The sequence below is a fragment of the Odocoileus virginianus genome, chromosome 5, assembly GCF_023699985.2.
Source record: "Odocoileus virginianus isolate 20LAN1187 ecotype Illinois chromosome 5, Ovbor_1.2, whole genome shotgun sequence".
Taxonomy (NCBI): Eukaryota; Metazoa; Chordata; class Mammalia; order Artiodactyla; family Cervidae; genus Odocoileus; species Odocoileus virginianus.
The window spans coordinates 50,165,642-50,180,417 of NC_069678.1; positions in this window are offsets into that span (position 1 = coordinate 50,165,642).

A 14,776-nucleotide genomic window follows, 5' to 3' on the forward strand; every position below is an offset into this window, starting at 1 on the left:
TCTATTTCAAGCATATCAATTCTTTATGTATAGAGAAGATACTCTTGTTGACTTATGTCTCCTAGTTGTCTAATTATATTTCTGTACTTGACATTATAATTAAAAAAAATGGAGCCTAGGATAATGACACTTTTCTCCAAGAAGGATTTTTCCTGGCTTCTGCTAGGGGCTTGAGGAATACTAATCTCAGAAAATGTTAATGTAAGTTCAAGATTGTGGTTCCTTAGATCTACTAGTTGCCATATGCCTGAGATGTAAGAGTCTGTTTATTTCTGTTTTACTCTTGAGTCTGTCGCCCTTTGGGGTCCCACCTTAATGTAGGCGGATTGTCAGATTCTCCAGATGGGCAGGTCCTGGGGGTTGTTTTCCCATCTTTTTTCAAGGCCACCAGAAGTACAACATAGTTTGTCAGCTCTTCCTTCCCACTAGGAAAGTGTGCCCAGCACAAAACAACTTTGGATGCTGGACTTGCTTCTCTGGATCCTCAGCAACTCCTAGACTGTGGCCCCATTATTCTTGGGGTTTTGTTAGTTTTCATGTGTTTTTAAGAGATACTTTTTGTATTTCATCTCTCTTTTTTGTTGTGTTCAGTTTGAGGGTTAATTAAATTATCTAGTTGCCATCATTAGAAGATGGGAATGACAGCGGATGAGATGGTTGGATGGCATCACCAACTCCATGGACATGAGTTTAAGCAAACTCTGGGAGATGGTGAAGGACAGGGAAGTTTGGAGTGCTGCAGTCCATGGGGTTGCAGAGTCGGACATGACTGAATGACTGAACAACATCATTAGAAGAAATTTCTAGGCAGTGGCCTTACTATGAAAGGTCTAGGGGCCATATGTTTGATCATCTCCAGCACCTAGAACAGCACAGGGCACATAGTTTAGTGCTCAACAAGCGTTTGCTATTGAACCTGTAGAACAAGCATAGCAACATGTAACATACAAAGCTGAATTGAAGACAAACATGAGATAACATATATAAAAGCACAAATTCAAGGTGCAGCTGGGGAGGTCTAGAGAGGTTTAGTGATCTGTCTATGGTGCCAAAGCCAAGTGTGAGAAGAGGCAGAAGTGGAAACCAGAATTCCTCATTCCCACCCCAAGATTCTATGAAAAATGATGCTCTAATGAATGGCTGTCTTGTGGTTTTAGAAAAGTAAATCTTTCTGGGAGTGATGAGCTTGTTGTTAATAGCCTCCTGCCAGGACAAAACGGTTTCAGTGCAACATGAGTGCTTCCCCAGATCTCTCTGGTTGCATATAAATTGATCTTCTCAACTCACAGTCTGGTGTTACTGGATTGCATGCACAATTCAGTGAAGCAACAAACCAGATAAATGAAACATGCATAGCACTGTTACCAAAGGAGGGAAAAAAAACAAAAAACAAACAAGAACCTGGGAGAAAGGCAGTCTCTCTCTGGTCACAGGCTCTGTCTTTAAGTTGAGCCTAGATCTGTGTCGAATCTGGTTGGGATGACACTGTGGAATGTGATAACAGGTTTGTTGCTATAGGTTGAAAGTAGTTTCTTCATCTTGCACTTCACTCACTAAGCATGGCTTAGTTAAAATCCACTCAGTTCCATTTGCCTCAGAAAGTCTTTATAGGAGACATGCAATGGGTACTGTGCTAGAGGACCAAGGATTCAGAAAATAAGTAAGACAAACACAACCTTCCTTCAGAGAGACTGGAGTGGGTGTAGACAGGCATAGGACCTCAATTATTATAGTTCAAAGCATTTTGCTATTGGCATCCCTAAAAATGTACCTGTTTGGGGTCGGACTGTGTGGGCATTGCTGCAGGTGGGTTTCTCCAGCTGTTTTAGTCATAGATCTACTGAAAGTTACCACCAGAGTAAACAGTGATCTCTGTATTCAGAGTACATGGCACTCAAATGTACGTTGCTGACTGCAGACTCACTTAAGATTTCTAAGAGCATATGTGTTTCCTCCAGCTGTGTGTCTCTCAATTGTGAGTCCAGTCTTCTTCCCTGGACCTGAATTTCTTCAACTGTCAGAAGGAAAGAATGTTCTTAGGAAAATTCAGCCCTAAAGAGAAGTTGAAGGCTTTGAAAATCTTCTCAGGGATCTGTTTCTCACCAAATTATTCATTCACTTTTACACATTCAAAAGCCAATATGTTTCACAGAAAAAAAAGGAAGAAATCTGATAAGATAAGCTTCCATGCTTCCTAGCTTTTGGGCACTAGTTCACTCTGGACTGATCCAGCTTTCACCATCTCATATTTCCTCACATTTCTAAAGGGTATAAAGAGCAGACAGTTTCTTGATTTACTGGTCAGGTAATGATGGGGAACGTGTGTGTGAGAGTGTGTATGTCTGTGTTGTGAGGGTTGTGGGAAAGACAGAATAAAGCCTACCTTGAACAAAAATAATGCATATCCAAAGTGGATCTGGCATTTGACACTGAGCAGGATGAATTTTCTGCACAGTATTTGATATAAATGGGAAAAGGGAGGGAGGGGAATGGTGCTGTGTCAGCACATGGATTGCAAATGCAGTAAAAACAGTATCTGAAACGGAGAAGGGAAAATGGGAAACAGTTTAAAACACTCTGAATAGAAAAAGAGAAAGCAAGGACAGTTGTTTAAGTGGACAAAAATAACTGTGAATCAGAAAAAGAAGGAAGGAGAGGGGGATGGAAAGAAGGAGACAGAAGAGGGAGTGGGGGAGGAATTGAGAAAGCACAGAAGCTAGTTTTCAAAAGCCTTGGACCATCCCTTCAAGTGCTGTAAAAAATATGAGGATGGTGACTATTGAGGGTCCTCCCCTCTGCCTCATTAAAAGCTTTATCTTCTGTGTCCACATCCTTCATTTTCCTTGTCTCTCAATCTCTTCCAAGATATTTAGTTTTCTTATTAAGAAGGAAAGTTTTCATTTACTCCAGCTGAAGTGTAAATATGATTTTCTGTTTTACAAAGAACATGATGAAATAAATTGCTAATGGTAAAAAAGGTGGATCCCTAGTAGGGACATGTTTTGGAAAGTGTGTCTTCCTGGAAAACTTTAGACATATCTCCTAGGTAATCAGCAAGGATCTCCCCTCAAGAACAGTTCCAAAAACGACAGGAAAAACCAAGGTTTCAAAGAGCCGAAGAGAAATACTAACAGAGAAGCTATGAGAGGTATAAGTAACAGAATATTCATTCATGGAGGTATGTGTTCAGAAAGTTGAGAGAGTAATGTTCAGCTAGCATTATAATTAGCTGAACAGTCAAGAGAGGAAACTAGTACTGATTACACACTAGGGGGCGAGTGTGTTGCCATCTGTTTTTAAATGGTCTGTCTGGGTTCTAACAATAGCTGTATGAGGTACCTCCTACTACACCTATTTTACAGATGAGAAAATTAAGGCCTGGAAAAATTTAGAAAGGTGCTTAAAGTAAAACTGACAACTAATGGCTACCAAGATGAATAAAAACAGCTATCACTTATTGGGAGCTTACTGTGTGCCAGGCACTGGGCTAAACACTTCGCAAATATTAGCTATTTTAATCTTTATCATGAGGTTTTGAAACAAAAATTAATTTCCCCAATTACAGGAGAAGGAGAGAACACATACCAGTAAGTGGTGAGGATTGGCCTTAACCCAGGTCTGTCTGACTGGGAACCGTACATGTCACTTACCTGGAGGATCCCACGCTGAAGTCCTTGCTGAATGCTACCCTGGACAGGGTGCATTCCTCACGGTTGCTAATTCTCAGACCCAGCTCTGAATACTGTTCTCTGGCCTCCATTTGCTTGTTTGTTATTTATTTTATTTTTATTTGTTTGGCTGCCTCAGGACTTAATTGTGGCATGTGGGATCTTCGTGGCATCATACAGAACCTTTTATTGGGATGCACTGGCTCAGCAGTGGTGGCTCACGGGCAAGTGGGACCTTAATCCCTTGAACAGGGATCAAACTACAGTCCCCTGCATTCTTAAGCTCTGGACATCACAGAAGTCCCTCTTCTGTCATCCTTTAATTCTCTATATGATGCTTCTATACCCTGATCTTGATCCCCCTTCTCCCAGGAAAAGACTCGCTTTGCTGTAGGCACTGTTCTTTTCTTATAGAATCTTGAAACCAACTCTGCAAAGTAAATGTTATTATCTCTATTTTACAAATAAGGAAACTGAGGCTTGCATGGTTCAGCTAACTTGCCCAAGGTCAAACAAGTAGAAAGCGGTGGAGTTGGAATTCTAAATTAAATCTGGCTGACTCTGAAGTCTGTGTCCTTCTATTTCTCTGCAGGACCCTTCGAACGTGTTCTGGGGAGTAAGCCGGTGCTCACAGTGGGGCAGAGGGTTAGAATTCTGAACAAAGTGCTTTCTAATCATTTTACTGTCAGAGGGCCTCCACTTTACTTAGTAGCAAACTCCAATTTTTCTAGTGTGAAAGGAAGCCTTTGCCAAATAGAAAAAGTGCTTTCATTCCAGAGAGAACCGTAGGAATAAAAAAAAAGAAAAAAAAAAAAGGAATCGCAAAGAAAAGCAGTGGGGGACACAGCTAATACCACCATTTTCATTCTTGTAAAGGTAAAAGAGACATTCTAGAAAAGATCTATTATGTGAACTTGAAAACAAGAAGTAGGGTCCGAAGTGCCATGGTGGCAGGCCTGTGGAGGAAGTAGCCACTAGAATAATAGCCTTGATTGCGAGCCAGTGTTAATTAGGCTTCTGGGCCCTGAGGAGCAGAGAAGATTGAGCTTTCAGCATCAGTTCCCACATGAAGGTTTTGTAATATGAAAAAAATAGTTAATTTTCCTTTCACGTTGTCCTTTTGAATTCTCACATTAATAAAATTATTTTCAGTGGAAATATCAGCAGCTAGATATATAAAATACTAACAGCAAGCACTTTTAAAAAAAATGCTCACAGAAAGGAGCTGGGAAATTGACACTCGATTGCCAGCACGTTTTCAGCCTTGCTCTTTACCATGAACCGGAGATGATTTTTCTTCTGGAGAATTTACATGTTTCCATACTCATCATGCTGAAGATAGCCAGGATCCAGTGCAAGGCAAGTGGCTGCTCCGTGCTCAGTAAAGAAGACACAGAAGCACAGCAAGCGTGTTGGAGAGAGGAGGAGGAATAGAACACTCAGGGAGAGAAAATAGGAAAGGATCACTGCCCCCTGGGTTACCCTCACCAGACCCTGCATTTCCAGTTCTCAGTATTCTTTTAAGTCATTTGTTTAATGTCTGTTTCTCCTGATAATCTGAAAAGCTCCATGGGGCTTTATCAATCTCCGCGTAAGGCATAGTTCGTGTTGTTGTTTAATCTCTAAGTCATGTGACTCCATGGACTCTAACCCACCAGGCTCCTCTGCCCACGGGAATTCCCAGGCGAGAATACTGGCGTGGATTGCCATTTCCTTCTCCAGGGGATCTTCCCAACCCAGAAATCGAACCCTGTGTCTCCGGCGTTGACAAGCGAGTTCTTTACTGCTGAGCACCATGGAGTACAGATCACCAGCCCAGGTTGGGTGCATGAGACAAGTGCTCGGGCCTGGTGCACTGGGAAGACCCAGAAAGATCGGGTGGAGAGGGAGGTGGGAGGGGGGACCAGGATGGGGAATACATGTAAATCCATGGCTAATTCATTTCAATGTATGACAAAAACCACTGCAATGATGTAAAGTAATTAGCCTCCAACTAATAAAAATAAATGGAAAAAAATTAAAAAAAAAAAAAGTATTTGGCTTTGGACCTAGGGTTACTGTGTTCACATTCCAGCTTCACCAGTTAGTTTTGTAACCTTGGGAAAGTCCAGTTTTCTGAGCTATATAGCAAGGTGACAGTAATACCTACTTCACAGGGCTGTTAGAAAAACTGCATGATTTAATGATTGTTTTAATGGTGCCTGTTACCTTTATAAACTAGACAAAACTAGGCTGCTATAATTATTCCTCACAGCCGTATCCCCACTACCTAGCTAGTACAGCACTCACATAGAATACTATTATTTAGAAGAATAAATGGATAAGTACAGCATTTTTTTCTTTTTCCTTTTAGAAGGAAATGATTTTTTTTTTCCTTAAGAGAATGAGAAGTCCAGATTTGCCAAACTACATTTATTTTGTTTCAAATATTGGACTAAAGTCAAAATCAGGATAAATGCCCAAAATAGTGCACTGATATTTTTTATGTATTCTTACTCCTAAGGATTCTAATAATACACATGACTTCTGTTTCATGATTATTAACAAAGCAATCATGTCTATTAAAAAGGCAATTCACATCTACCCTTGAATATATTCTAGTTCTTAGTGATCATGTTTTAGCGTTACCTTGAAATGTAATCAACATGGACCCACTGGGAATTTTGTAGAACGAAGAGCTTTCCTGTTTAGAACTTCCTTTGAAGCTAATTTATTATTCCTATTGTGAATTTTAATGTCTTTATCCTTTTTCTCTTTCCTGCTTTCTTTAAAGTTATATTCCAAAACACCTGTTAGGAAGGATATTATCTGACCAATGAATGAATAATTCTTTTTTTTTTCCATTTATTTTTATTAGCTGGAGGCTAATTACTTTACATCATTGCAGTGGTTTTTGTCATACATTGAAATGAATTAGCCATGGATTTACATGTATTCCCCATCCCGGTCCCCCCTCCCACCTCCCTCTCCACCCGATCCCTCTGGGTCTTCCCAGTGCACCAAGTCCGAGCACTTGTCTCATGCATCCAACCTGGGCTGGTGATCTGTTTCACCCTAGACAATATACATGTTTCGATGCTATTCTCTTGAAACATCCCACCCTCGCCTCCTCCCAGAGTCCACAAGTCTGTTCTATACATCTGAGTCTCTTTTTCTGTTTTGCATATAGGGTTATCGTTACCATCTTTCTAAATTCCATATATATGTGTTAGTATACTGTAAAGGTCTTTATCTTTCTGGCTTACTTCGCTCTGTATAATGGGCTCCAGTTTCATCCATCTCATTAGAACTGATTCAAATGAATTCTTTTGAATGGCTGAGTAATATTCCATAGTGCATATGTACCACAGCTTCCTCATCCATTCATCTGCTGATGGGCATCTAGGTTGCTTCCATGTCCTGGCTATTATAAACAGTGCTGCGATGAACATTGGGGTGCACGTGTCTCTTACAGATATGGTTTCCTCAGTGTGTATGCCCAGAAGTGGGATTGCTGGGTCATATGGCAGTCCTATTTCCAGTTTTTTAAGAAATCTTAAAAAAGATTTATTTTTAAAAGTGTTTTCCATAGCGGCTGTACTAGTTTGCATTCCCACCAACAGTGTAAGAGGGTTCCCTTTTCTCCACACCCTCTCCAGCATTTATTGCTTGTAGACTTTTGGATAGCAGCCATCCTGACTGGTGTGTAATGGTACCTCATTGTGGTTTTGATTTGCATTTCTCTGATAATGAGTGATGTTGAGCATCTTTTCATGTGTTTTTGTGCCATCTGTATGTCTTCCTTGGAGAAACGTCTGTTTAGTTCTTTGGCCCATTTTTTGATTGGGTCATTTATTTTTCTGGAGTTGAGCTGGAGGAGTTGCTTGTATATTTTTGAGATTATTCCTTTGTCTGTTGCTTCGTTTGCTATTATTTTCTCCCAATCTGAGGGCTGTCCTTTCACCTTGCTTATAGTTTCCTTTGTTGTGCAAAAGCTTTTAAGTTTCATTAGGTCCCATTTGTTTATTTTTGCTTTTGTTTCTAAAATTCTGGGAGGTGGGTCATAAATCTGCTGTGATTTATGTCGGAGAGTGTTTTGCCTATTTTCTCCTCTAGGAGTTTTATAGTTTCTGGTCTTACATTTAGATCTTTAATCCATTTTGAGTTTATTTTTGTGTATGGTGTTAGAAAGTGTTCTAGTTTCATTCTTTTACAGGTGGTTGACCAGTTTTCCCAGCACCACTTGTTAAAGAGGTTGTCTTTTTTCCATTGTATATCCTTGCCTCCTTTGTCGAAGATAAGGTGACCATAGGTTCGTGGATTTATCTCTGGGCTTTCTATTCTGTTCCATTGATCTATATTTCTGTCTTTGTGCCAGTACCATACTGTCTTGATGACTGTGGCTTTGTAGTATAGTCTGAAGTCAGGCAGGTTGATTCCTCCAGTTCCATTCTTCTTTCTCAAGGTTACTTTGGCTACTCGAGGTTTTTTGTATTTCCATACAAATTGTGAAATTATTTGTTCTAGTTCTGTGAAAGATACTGTTGGTAGTTTGATAGGGATTGCATTGAATCTATAGATTGCTTTGGGTAGTATAGCCATTTTGACAATATTGTATAATTCTTCTCTAATGGTAGTTAGGACAGAAGGCTGAGTTGAGACCATCATTTAGCAATTTGTAGCATTTGAGATGAGGCTGATGAATTTGGAGCACTCTAGTATTTCTTAGTTCTTTTGGGATGGGCTCTAACAGCCTCCCATGGCCTCAATAATCTTTGCTAGGCAATTTTTTGTTCAATGGACATTATTTTAAAGATTTCTCTTCCCTTAATTGAGACATCCTGAAGAGATGAAGCAACAGCATCTAGAGGTACAACATGATGTTTGTAATCTCTCTGAGTTCTAAACAACATAAATATTTTTTAGCTACCAATGGTATCAATATCATGTCCATTGTGTGTATACTGGACCAGTGACTTCTGGTGTTTTTTGAAGAGTGGTGACCAAGAGCCTATGACAGAAAATCTTTGAAGAGCAAGGCTTGCTAAAATTAAGAAAATAATTATGAAAAGACAGGAATAGCATATTCCTGTGCTGGCTTGGGCATACCTTCATGTCACTTATGTTAGAGAATAAGGTTCATTTCAATGTTTCAATGATTATCAATTTAGTATTTGACTCCTTTATTATTCAGCTTAAATGATTGAAGTTAAACTTCAAATATCCTCTTTATTTTTTAATTTATTTTGGAAAATAATTTTTAGACTTGTTTTTGGCTGTGCTGGGTCTCTGCTGCTATGCGGGCTTTCCTGTAGTTGTGGAGAGTGGGGACTGCTCTCTAGCTGTGTTCCGTGGGCTTCTAATTGCGGTGGCCTCTCTTGTTGTGGGCTTGGGCTCTAGAGCATGTGGGTTTCAGCAGTTACCAGCAGTTGTGGCGTATGGGCTCAGTAATTGCGGCTCCTGGGCTCTAGAGCATGGGCTCAGTAGTTATGGCTCAGGGGCATGGGTGCCCCACATATGGGATCTTCCCAGATCAGAGATCAAACCTGCGTCTCTGGATTATTTTCCACTGAGCCACCAGGGAAGCTCTCTTTAGTTTTTAAATTAAACGTTTTGCTTTGAAATGATTGTAGGCTGATGTGCAGTTATAAAAGTAAAACAAAGAGACCCTGTGTAAATTTTTCCCGGTTTCCCCCAAAGAGCTCTTCTTATAACTATGGTACATCATTAGCAGACCATTGATATTGACATAGTCAAGACAGAGGTCTGACAAAAATCCCAAACTTTCTTGTCACAGCCATACCCTCTTCCTCCACTCTCCTTTCTGTAACCCCTGGCAATCACTAATCTACTCCCCATTTCTGTTCAGTTCAGTTCAGTTCAGTCACTCAGTTGTGTCCATCTCTTTGTTATCCCATGAACCGCAGCATGCCAGGCCTCCCTGTCCATCACCAACTCCTGGAGTTTACTCAAACTCATGTCCATCGAGTCGGTGATGCCATCCAGCCATCTCATCCCATCGTCCCCTTCTCCTCCTGCCCCCAATCCCTCCCAGCATCAGGGTCTTTTCCAATGAGTCAATTCTTCTCATGAGGTGGCCAAAGTACTGGAGTTTCAGCTTCAGCATCAGTCCTTCCAATGAACACCCAGGACTGAATTCCTTTAGGATGGACTGGTAGGATCTCCTTGCAGTCCAAGTGTCTCTCAAGAGTCTTCTCCAACACCACAGTTCAAAAGCATCAATTTTTCGGTGCTCAGCTTTCTTCACAGTCCAACTCTCACATCCATACATGACCACTGGAAAAACCATAGCCTTGACTAGACGGACTTTTGTTGGCAAAATAATGTCTCTGCTTTTCAATATGCTGTCTAGGTTAGCCATAACTTTCCTTTAAAGGAGTAAACGTCTTTTAATTTCATGGCTGCAATCACCATCTGCAGTGATTTTGGAGCCCGCCAGAAAAAGTCAGCCACTGCTTCCCCATCTATTTGCCATGAAGTGATGGGACCAGATGTCATGATCTTAGTTTTCTGAATGTTGAGTTTTAAGCCAAATTTTTCACTCTCCTCTTTCACTTTCATCAAGAGGCTTTTTAGTTCCTCTTCACCTTCTACATAAGGGTGGTGTCATCTGCATATCTGAGGTTATTGATATTTCTCCCAGCAATTTTGATTCCAGCTTGTGCTTCTTCCAGCCCAGTGTTTCTCATGATGTACTCTGCATATAAGTTAAACCCCCTCCCGACTTCTGCAAGTTTGTTATTTAAAAAACATCATGTAATTAGAATCATCAGCATATCCTTTGTTTTTGTATTTAGGGGAAAGAATGTTGTGGCTGAATATAGAGATACAAGTTAGAAATTAAGATCTGTGGCTGGTACTGCTACTTACTAGTGCTGTGACCTCAGGAAGTCATCTAATCTCATCTGTAAAGTGAATTGGGTCTGACGACTTCAAAGGTTGCTTCCAATTCAAAATTGTTGTAATTCCAGGGCTCCAGTGTCATCATATCAGAACTGAAACAACAGGAATGCAGAACTGGGGCTTTGGGAACAAGGAGGGTCACTGTCCAGGCTTCTCTCTGAGGATGTTTTCAGCAATATTTGCATCTTTTCTAGTAGGGGGTCACTACTGGATACTCTCCTGCTTTGTAAAAATCTCACTTCATTTGCAGTTGCAGGAAGTAGCAGAATATTCAGAGATTTTTCTTCTTGCCTTTTTATTAAGTATGGTTATAGAGGCTTCTTTGAAATGCACCTCTGTAGGAAAGTATAAAATTATTATTTGAAACTCTACCTCCTCTTATACTTCCAGAGTCCTATAGAAAGGACACTGAGGTGAGCATTATACAGAGATACCTCCTTGTAATGGAAAGTCTGCAGGCTAGGCAGACTTCAGGGCTGAAGCTTATGGGAGGGTAGGCTGTTTGACAGCTCTTGCTCCAAATGCAAGTTCTCATAGTGTCAGGGTCAGCTTCATGGCATCTGACCTGTGCAGTCACACAAGGGCCCCTGTCCACAAGGGGTGAGCCTTTTCACCTGGTACAATTCTTAAAATTCTTATCCTTTAACTTGTATTTTATAGTCCAATGGGATAATGGAGCAGATACAAGCAATGGGCTTTCTCAGTCGCTCAGTCACGTCTAACTCCCTGCGACCCCATGGACTGCACCCACCAGCTCCTCCGTCCACGGGATTTCCTATGCAAGAACACTAGAGTGGGTTGCCATTTCCTTCTCCAGCAATATGCATGCTCACTACTATTCTTTGTCACCTCATTTGCATATAGCCTTTCCAGTGCCCCAAGGGCACAGAATCTGGTGGATTCACAATGTGGGAATTCACTGACTCTCATGAAGGTAGTATCAGGTGGTACCTGTCTGACTCAGTGCTGACAGCCTCCAGGGGGCCATGCTTTCCATGCTAACCAGAACTTGCTTTGCATACAGGAAGAAGGCAGTGATTTCTAAGAAACATGAATGACCAAGGAAGATTATCAGATCCTTTCTCCCTTGTGTTGCTTCCTTGAAACATACGTTGAAAATTATTAATAAAAGGAAGGTTCCTGTAATTCTTACTCCTTTTGGTCCTTCCTCACTCATGAGTAAGTCAAAGGTGGAATGTGCATGTACCGAAAAGTGACATAAAACCAGTTGGGTTAGTTTTGTGCAGTGTTTTTATTCTCCTGGAACAACAAAACACATATGTATGAGCTACAAAATATGAACTGTGTAATTCTGGTGATTTTATCTATCAGTTAAATGCTTTGATATTTGCATTTGAAACAAACATTGCACAATGTAAATATAAACAGTAAAATTCATAATAATTTCAATTTTAATTTCTTTTTTACTTCATTTCAGTCGCTCAGTTGTGTCCGACTCTTTGCAACCCCATGGACTGACTAGATGGACCTTTGTTGGCAAAGTAATGTCTCTGCTTTTTAATATGCTGTCTAGGTTGATCGTAACTTTCCTTCCAAGGAGTAAGTGTCTTTTAATTTCATGGCTGCAATCACCATCTGCAGTGATTTTGGAGCCCAAAAACATAAAGTCTGACACTGTTTCCACTGTCTCCCCATCTATTTCCCATGAAGTGATGGGACTGGATGCCATGATCTTAGTTTTCTGAACGCTGAGCTTCAAGCCAACTTTTTCACTCTCCTCTTTGAATTTCATCAAGAAGCTCTTTAGTTCTTCTTCACTTTCTGCCACAAGGGTGGTATCATCTGCATATGTGAGGTTGTTGATATTTCTCCCGGCAATCTTGATTCCAGCTTATGTTTCATCTGGCCCAGAGTTTCTCATGATGTACTCTGCATATAAGTTAAATAAGCAGGGTGACAATATACAGCCTTAACATACTCCTGTTCCTATTTGGAACCACTCTGTTGCTCCATGTCCAGTTCTAACTGTTGCTTCCTGACCTGCATACAGGTTTCTCAAGAGGCAGGTCAGGTGGTCTGGTATTCCCATCTCTTTCAGAATTGTCCACAGTTTATTGTGATCCACACATCAAAGGCTTTGGCATAGTCAATAAAGCAGAAATAGATGTATTTCTGCAGCTCTCTTGCTTTTTCGATGATCCAGCTGATGTTAGCAATTTGGTCTCTGGTTCCTCTGCCTTTTCTAAAACCAGCTTGAACATTTGGAAGTTCACTTAGAACAACATTAAATTAAAAAAACAAACAAACTCCATGATTAGTTGATAGACCACAGAAGAAAGGAAAAGCTTATATTTAAATAACTTTAATGACACTTTTCCCTGTTTTGGATAAGGAGCCCCACAATTTCATTTTGCATGGGGCTCACAAGTGATGTAGCTAGCCCTGGCTGGTATGATGGTCATGAGATGCTAAGCAGAGGCAAATAGGGAAAAACCTTAGATGTACTGGTTGCCTACTTTGGTTTAAAGAAAGCAGAACTAACGTTGCTAACTTAATAAAAAACACTTTTGTTTTCCTTTGTTTTGTTTGGCAAGGATGCAGGATACTCACAAAACTGTAAGAATAGCTGAGAAATTATGTTCAGAACAGGAAGAAATCAGAGATTTCCAGGGATCTGGGTTCAGGAAACAAGGGACAGTCTTGAGGCTATTGCAGCTGGGGTAAATCTGTTGCAGCTGGCTGGCTGTTTCTGTGCTACTGTACTTGGATGTCTCAGTCTGGAGGGGAAGCTGGATTGGTCCACCTTGACTTGCCGCATGGCTAGAGAAGAGCAGGTCACCTTGACTGACAGTACTCCAAGACTGCACACAATAGGAAGGAGCCATTCCTCAGTTTGAAAATTGGGGTACTGTACCTCAGGATGAGAGAATTCAAGCTGAGTGCAAAACCAACAATTGCCCATTACATAGGAGAGACATTCTAAAAAGGGAGTATCTGTGCCATCAAAATATGTGAATGATTCTTTATCCTGACTTCAATGATTATGGAGCTCCCACCAGTCCACTTATCTATGTATAACAAACCTTGGAGAGATTATTTTTATTTATCTCTTCATTTTTCAGGCAAAAAATATATATTGGGATACTACTAAAATCTCTGTGTTAAATATTGGTGACACAGTCATAGGAAAGACAGACATGATCCCCTCCTCCATGGAGCCTATAACCTGAGAAGATTAGGATAACAGCTAAAGGATTATTTGAGATCATGGAATAATAATGAACATGTATTTTACACTCCACCAACATCTGCAAATATACACACAAATGATGCACAGTTAAGCTCTGATACTGATGCCCCATTTCTTCCCTCTGAGTAGCTGATGGAAAGCTATAGCCAGTGTCTGCAAAAGCACAGTCCTACTCATTTTTCAAACATTTCTTTATTAGGCTCCATCTGTCTGGAGTGAGGAACTCTTCTTTCAGGTTCTATGAAAGAAGAACCTTTTCTATATCCTACATTGTGGTTGAGAGAGTGGACTCTCTACCCATTCTCTGTCTGTATCCAAAGTTGTCTCCCTGCCTGACAGCTATGTAAGCTTGAGCACATTTTGTAATCTTCCTGTTCCTTTTGTGAAGTGAGAATAATTCCAATATCCACCTGAGTAGATACTTAATAAATGCTATTACCATGACCACCATACATTTCTGAATCCACTTTGTGATGTCACCTTTACTGGTCACACTTCCTAAACTCTAAGAACTCCAAGCCCTCCTCCTCTCTCTCCATTGTCTAGATTTACAGCTGCCTACTTCTGCAATAGTGGAAATGTTCTGTATTTGCACTGTCTAAAGAGTATCCTTTAGTTATACTAAAGTGGCTCTTGATCCTTCAAAATGTGTCTAGTGTGACTGAGAAACCGAATCTTTCATTTTATGTCATCCTAATTAGTTAAAATTTAAATATTCACCTGTGACTACCATATTGGACAGTACAAATCTTGAGAAAGGATAAATGACAATGTAGAATCTTTGAGTTACATGCAGTGGGATTTCTCTTATAGGAATGTAACTGAATTGGAGGAGAGGAGAGGAGAGGGTTAAAGAGTTGCCTTCTCCCATTTTTTTCTTGCTTCTCTTTTTCTCCTTTTCATTCTTCCTTCTATCTCATATAGCACTGACCTCAGGAGACCCCTGAGTTATGAAGTTCATCATCATGTGAAAAGTCAAAGGTGGGCCCCAAGG